The sequence below is a fragment of the Amaranthus tricolor genome, chromosome 9, assembly GCF_026212465.1.
Source record: "Amaranthus tricolor cultivar Red isolate AtriRed21 chromosome 9, ASM2621246v1, whole genome shotgun sequence".
In the NCBI taxonomy this organism is placed as follows: domain Eukaryota; kingdom Viridiplantae; phylum Streptophyta; class Magnoliopsida; order Caryophyllales; family Amaranthaceae; genus Amaranthus; species Amaranthus tricolor.
The window spans coordinates 1,747,346-1,754,658 of NC_080055.1; positions in this window are offsets into that span (position 1 = coordinate 1,747,346).

The window sequence follows — 7,313 nt, forward strand, 5'->3', positions numbered from 1 at the left end:
ACATGCTTTGTAGAGCCTCTTATTGCCTCTATTAAATCCTTCTTTCTTTCCCCAACACACCCCATACGCTTTACGTTTAGCATACTCAATGCACTCAACTCCTTCGCACCCTCATCGTTGCTCACAACATGATGTACTTATCTTGAATCATCGAGCGACACATAAGTAATTTAGCACTTGCATTAACTAGCTTTCTTATATGCAATTGAATGGATTAGTTGTTGAACTAAGGTGATGAATATAGATGACAAGTAGGTAAAACTATGTAAGTTTTGCACAATATTCGCGTCAGTTAGGGTGAGTATAGATATGAATTTGGTGGTTAATAGATAAATATGAGTTATAATGGATATGAAGAGTCTTAATGATGAAATGCAAAAGAAAACAAAGATTACACCAATGGATAAATAGAAAATAGCAAAACCAAAAAAAAAAAAAGCAAGGTAATTGAATAAGGGTGAAAAATTTATTGCCCCTAATCCCTGTCATGCAGAAGGAAATAATCATTTTATAATGAATTTTATTTCAAAGAATGATAATACAATAATCAAATTGTTATTAACTTTTAATGTTTTTACTTTTGTTACTCATAATAAGTTTGTTTAATGAATAAGTGTCAATTAAACCTGTCAAATTTTGATTTGACTTGATCAATGGACCGGTTGAAACTCAATTGATTCAAACCAATTTTTTAAAATTTGGTGAATTATTGAGTTTTACATTTAATTATTGAGTTATAACAAAATGATTTTGTTATTTTATTAGGAAAAATTACCATAAATAATACAAACATTCATTAATTTACCTACACTAATACTAACTTTTGATTAACATACATATTATCAAGTTAAGGGGATGATTGCCTAAAATAATACAAATTTTATTTACAGCTTATTATTTGACAAAAAACAAACGAAAATTAGTAGTTATATAAAATTTTGTATTATTTTAGGAAAACACCCTATAAATTGATATTGTTCATAGTTAAGAAAGAATTGGTAATATTGTAGAAAAATTAACAAAAATTTATATTATTCACTGTAAAATTTTCTTTTTATTAATTGAGTTTAATATGACACTATTATGAATTGAAAAATTATTTTTGCTGAATTATTATAAGAAAAACTATTTTTAAAAGTTTCAGATGAAAATTAGATAACATTTTCCGATATTTTATAGCAATCAATTTAAGTCAACCAACCTGACAAACCAATCTGGCACGTTTAATTTCCACAAACCTTGAAATTTAGTACTTCTTAGGATAATATGTTAAATAAACTCAATCACCATTTTGTCAACTTGCAAGCCAAATAGTTGACGGATAGTGGTTAATATTACCAGGATGTAACTTCTTATTATTAGAATATTAGAATATCTTAGAATAATTTCTCTTTGATTTCTTGCATTATTTTGTATATCTTTGTGATTATGTAGAATATTAGGAGAATATTTAGTTTCTTAAAGTATAATAGCAATCTTGTATATATTGACATCAATATCAATGCGAAAGGTAACCCGAGTCATTCTTACATGGTATCAGAAGCTTCGGTTTTTTGATCCCGACTCTCCTTTTCCTTCTCCTTGCAGCCAGCCAGCACCTTCCCACAAGCTGCCGTCCCATTTTTTCTTCATCCTTCTTTTCTTTAGTCTTTCTTCTCCATGGCCTCTCCCACCAAAATTCATCCCGCTACTTTGATTACTAACATTAAAACAAGTATTCCTATTCAACTTAATGAAGATGGTTCCAATTTCCATACTTGGGTAACTTTATTCAAGCTTCATTGTCGAGCTCACCTTGTGGATTCTCATATTCTTCTCGATGACTCCTCTAAAGCTTTAGTTCCTAAAGATTCCTATTGGCAACGTCTTGATGACATTGTTTGCACATGGATTTATGGCTCTATTAGTCCCTCTCTCCTTCAATCTATAGTTCATCCCGATGATTGTGCTTTTGATACTTGGACTCGTCTTGAGAACAATTTTCAGAATAAGACATCTCGAATCCTTCATCTTGAATCTCAATTTAATGACATTTCTCTATCCACTTTTTCCGATGTAAAGTCTTATTGCAGTAAACTTGAAAGTATTGCCACTTCTCTTAATAATCTTGGTACTTCCATCACCGACAATCAATTGGCTCTTCAAGTTCTTCATGGGTTAACTTCGGAGTACAAAACTTTTCGGTCTTTGGTTCAACATATGAATCCTATTCCCTCTTTTGATACTCTTCACTCTATGTTGCAATTGGAAGAACGCTCTAATCGCAAGCATATTTCTCCCGCTCAAGATTCGGCTCTTCTTACTTCAAATAAAGGTATTTTTTCTGAAAATTCCTCTTCGTTTAACAACCGCGGCCCTTCCCACCACCGTGGTAGCCACCGCCACTCCCATCGTGGTGGCCGGACCCACCGTGCCAGCCACCATGGCTCCGCCACTGTTTCAGGCCCCTAGCAGCAGCAACAACACAAGCCCAATTCATTTACCTCTTTTCGGCCCAACAGAAAACACACAGGCCCACCCTCATATCCATCTTTTCCTTCTCCTAGTTGGCATAATTGGGCCGGCCACCATTGGGCCCAGCCTGCTGCCCCATTTCCTACTACATCTTGGGCTCCTCCTCTAATGGGTATTCTGATGGTCTTCTTGGTCCACGACCGGCACAAAATTCTCACACCGGGACTAATGCTTCTATGAATTATATTCCTACGGACATCGATCAAGCTATGCATGCTTTCTCTTTGTATAATCCGGATGAGCAATTTTATATGGATACCGGTGCTACATCCCACATGACTCGCTCTCAAGGTACTTTACTTCCTTATTTTCCTTTAAAGCATCAATTCAATAATGCTATTGTTGTTGGTAATGGTAATTTAATTCCGGTTCATGGTCACGGGCATATATCTTTTCCTTCCTCCCGAAAATCCCTTATTCTTAAAAATGTTTTACATGAACCTAAACTCATTAAAAATCTTATTTCCGTTCGTAAATTCACTCATGATAATATGGTTTCTGTTGAGTTTGATCCTTTTGGCTTCTCTGTGAAGGATTTGGCCACAGGGAGCATCGTTCTGAGATCTAATAGCACGGGTGATCTTTATCCTTTTCCTTCTACTCATGGAGCTTCTCCTTCGTCCTCCACATCATCGGCTTTTTCTAGCTATCTCTTCTAGTATTTGGCATTCCCGTTTAGGACATCCGGGCAATGCGATTTTAAATTCCTTGTATTCTTCCCGTTTTATTCAATGTAATAAAAATCCTCATTTTGTTTGTCATTCTTGTCCTTTAGGGAAACACATTCAATTACCTTTTGTTAATTCTATGTCTATGAGTTCTAAACCCTTTGATATTATTCATAGTGATTTGTGGACATCTCCTATTTCTAGTCCATCGGGTTATAAATATTATGTTCTTTTTCTTGATAATTATACTAATTTTTTGGGGACTTTTCCTTTATTTCGCAAATATCAAGTTTATGATGTATTTGTGAATTTTCATATTTTTGTTAAAACCCAATTTGAGCTTAATATAAAATTTTTCCAATGTGATAACGGGGGTGAATTTGACAATAATATGTTTCATTAATTTTGTACTAGTTGGGGCATTTCCCTTCGTTTTTCTTGTCCTTACACATCCTCTCAAAATGGCAAATCCGAACGCAAAATTCGCTCCATAAATAACATCATTCGCACTCTTTTGTGTCATGCTTCACTTCCCCCGTCTTTTTGGCCTCACGCCTTAAACACGGCTACTTATCTCCTCAATAATCTTCCTTCTAAGGTTCTTGGTAATCTCACTCCCACTCATTTTCTATATCGTAAGTCCCCTACATATACGCATCTACGGATTTTTGGGTGTTTATGTTTTCCTCTTTTTCCTTCTACTACCATTCACAAACTTCAACCACGCTCCGCTCCATGTGTCTTTTTAGGATATCCATCTTCTCATAGGGGTTACAAGTGCTATGATCTCACATCCCGTAAAATCATTATATCTCGACATGTTCTTTTTGATGAGACCACCTTTCCTTTTTCTCAATCTCCTACCTCATCTTCCCCAAATTACCAATTTTTAGATGATAATAATCACCTTCAATTGCTTCAAACAGCCCATACACCACCTTCTGGGCCTAATCCATCTCTAAGCCCAACACCTCCCTTCCTGTCCAGCCCAAATGCCATCTCTCACTCTCCATCTTCCCCCTCCCCTACTGGACCTGCCTCACGCAGCCCAGTTCTACCCCAATCCCCTCTTCCCTCTTCCTCCCCTACTGGGCCTACCCCAATCAGCCCAGCCCCATCCGGTTCAGCAGCCAACCAGTCCTCCCCTTCTTTCCCACCCTCAACTGGGCCTGCCTCACGCAGCCTAGTCCACCAACCCACTCCTTCCTCTCCCTTCTCTATTGGGCCTGCCTCACGCAGCCCAATCAACTCACATCCTCCTTCAACACCAACCGGCATAACTACACGAAGTAAACATGGTATTTTCAAGCCCAATCCCAAATACTACTCTCAAGCTTTATCCGTTTCCTTTTCACCTTTACCCAAATCTCCTCTTCATGCCCTTCGTGACCCGAACTAGAAGTTAGCCATGAAAGAAGAATTTGATGCCTTAATTGAAAATCATACTTGGGATTTGGTGTCGCGTCCTCCTAATGCTAATATCATTCGGTCTTTGTGGGTATTTCGTGTCAAGACCAAGTCTGATGGCTCTTTTGAGCGCTATAAAGCGAGTCTTGTTGGTGATGGTAAATCTCAAAGGGAAGGCATTGATTGTGATGAGACTTTTAGTCCGATTGTGAAACCTACTTTTATTCGTATTGTTTTAAGTATTGCTCTTTCCAGGTCTTGGTCTATTCATCAGCTTGATGTTAAGAATGCTTTTTTACATGGTCATTTAACTGAGATTGTTTACATGCATCAGCCTATGGGTTTTCGTAATTCTACTCGTCCTAATCATGTTTGTCTTCTTCGAAAGTCTCTTTATGGTCTCAAACAGGCTCCTCGTGCTTGGTACCACCAGTTTGCCACTTTTGCGACTACTATTGGATTTTCTAACAGCATTTCTCATAATTCTCTGTTTTTTTATTGTCATGGCTCTGATATTTCTTACCTGCTATTGTATGTGGATGATATTATTCTTACAGCTTCTTCTGATTCACTACGTGAATCACTTATGTCCAAACTTAGCTCTAAGTTTGCCATGAAGGATTTGGGTCCTCTTAATTATTTCTTGGGTATTGTTGTTAATCGCACTTCTACAGGCCTCTTTCTCTCTCAACAACGGTATGCCTCAGAAATTCTTGAAAAAGCTGGCATGTCTCAATGTAATCCTGTTGCTACCTCCGGCAAACTTTGTGCTAATGCTGGTTCTTCGTGTGACGATCCTACCTTATATCGTAGCTAAGCTGGAGCTTTGCAGTATCTTACTTTCACCCGCCCAGATATTTCATATGTCGTTCAGCAAGTTTGCCTTTATATGCATGATCCTCACATTGAACATATGGCTGCTATTCATCGTATTCTTCGCTATGTCAAGGGCACTCTTCATTATGGTCTGCAGTTATATCGTTCTGATATTTCGACTCTCTTGTCCTATACCTACGCTGATTGGGGTGGCTGTCCTAACACTCACCGCTCCACTTCTGGTTATTACGTTTTTCTAGGTGATAATTTAATTTCCTGGTCAGCTAAACGCCAACCTACTGTTTCCAAGTCTAGTGCTGAAGCTGAATATTGTGGAGTTGCTAATGTTGTTTCTGAAACTTGCTGGATTCGCAATTTACTTCTTGAGCTACACTGTCCTATTTCCACAACTACTCTTGTCTAATGCGACAATAGTAGTGCCGTTTATTTAGCTGGTAATCCAGTCCATCATCAGCGAACTAAGCATATTGAGATCGACATTCATTTTGTTCGTTAAAAAGTCAAACGCGGTGATGTTCGGGTACTTCATGTTCCATCTCGTTATCAGATTGCTGACATTTTCACCAAAGGCCTTCCTCAAGTATTATTTGATGATTTTCGTTCCAGTCTCAGCGTCTCTAAACCTCCCGATTCGACTGCGGGGGTGTATTAGAATATTAGAATATCTTAGAATAATATCTCTTTGATTTCTTGCATTATTTTGTATATCTTTGTGATTATGTAGAATATTAGGAGAATATTTAGTTTCCTAAAGTATAATAGCAATCATGTATATATTGACATCAATATCAATGAGAAAGGTAACCCGAGTCATTCTTACACTTATAAGAGATGTAGTTTACCTTGTTAATTTTTGATTCAGGACTTAGGAGTTGTTTGGTATGAACTTTTTAATACCAAGTAAGGGATTCAATTACCATTACTTCACATTTTTTGTTTGGTATGATATTAGGTTAACTTAATCCCTTTCTTGAGGGTAATGGATAACCTTATATTGTTACTACATATTTATGTCATGTAACAAATTTCCTTTCTAAGATCAAGTAAGTATTTTCCTTATATTTTCATACCAAACAACATATAACTACAACCCATACTCTTACCCTTACTCCTCTTTATCATTTCCCTTTCTATTACATGTTATGTTCCCATACCAAACACCCCCTTAAGGTTTTGCATACAAAACAAATAAATTAATAAATTAATATTATTTTAATTAAGTTAGAGTGTTATAAACAAGTTTAATCGCTCATATTTTAACTTTGTGGTTTGACTAAACTAAAAAAAACAATATTGACTTTCATTTACCAAGGGTGGCCAGTCATGAGGAGAAGGAGCCCTGGATTCTTATCATTAAAAACATGGCATTTAAGTTTCTTACAATATAGGGTGATAATTCCATTGCTACATAATTAAAGATTTAGGTATTGGAGAAGGTTTTCTGGATACCCTAGGGCTAGGATTGATCGTTTTGCTGGAACGAGGACCAATAGCGAATTTAGGGTTTAGAGATATAGGGGCATTAATAAATGGATAAAATTTTAAGAGAATTTTCAGCAATTTCAACAGAGTTTTATTTGTAAAATGAAAAATTAAATTTTTTTTATTCCATTAAAATGACATGTAGAAGCATAATAATCTCAACCTAAAGCCAAAATAATATTAAAGCGATTAATTAACGTCATTCTCATGTCAAATGGTGGAAGCCTAAAAGATTAATGAAGTTTAATTAATGTCATCCACATGAAAACGAAATTTAACAAACACACTCTACTCAAATGTTTTGCAAAACAAAAAAAAAATTCTCTTATTTTTTTCCTTATTATTTTGAATATTTCTAACAAAAACATTAACAAACACATTAAACGATAAAATTAAAACAAAAAA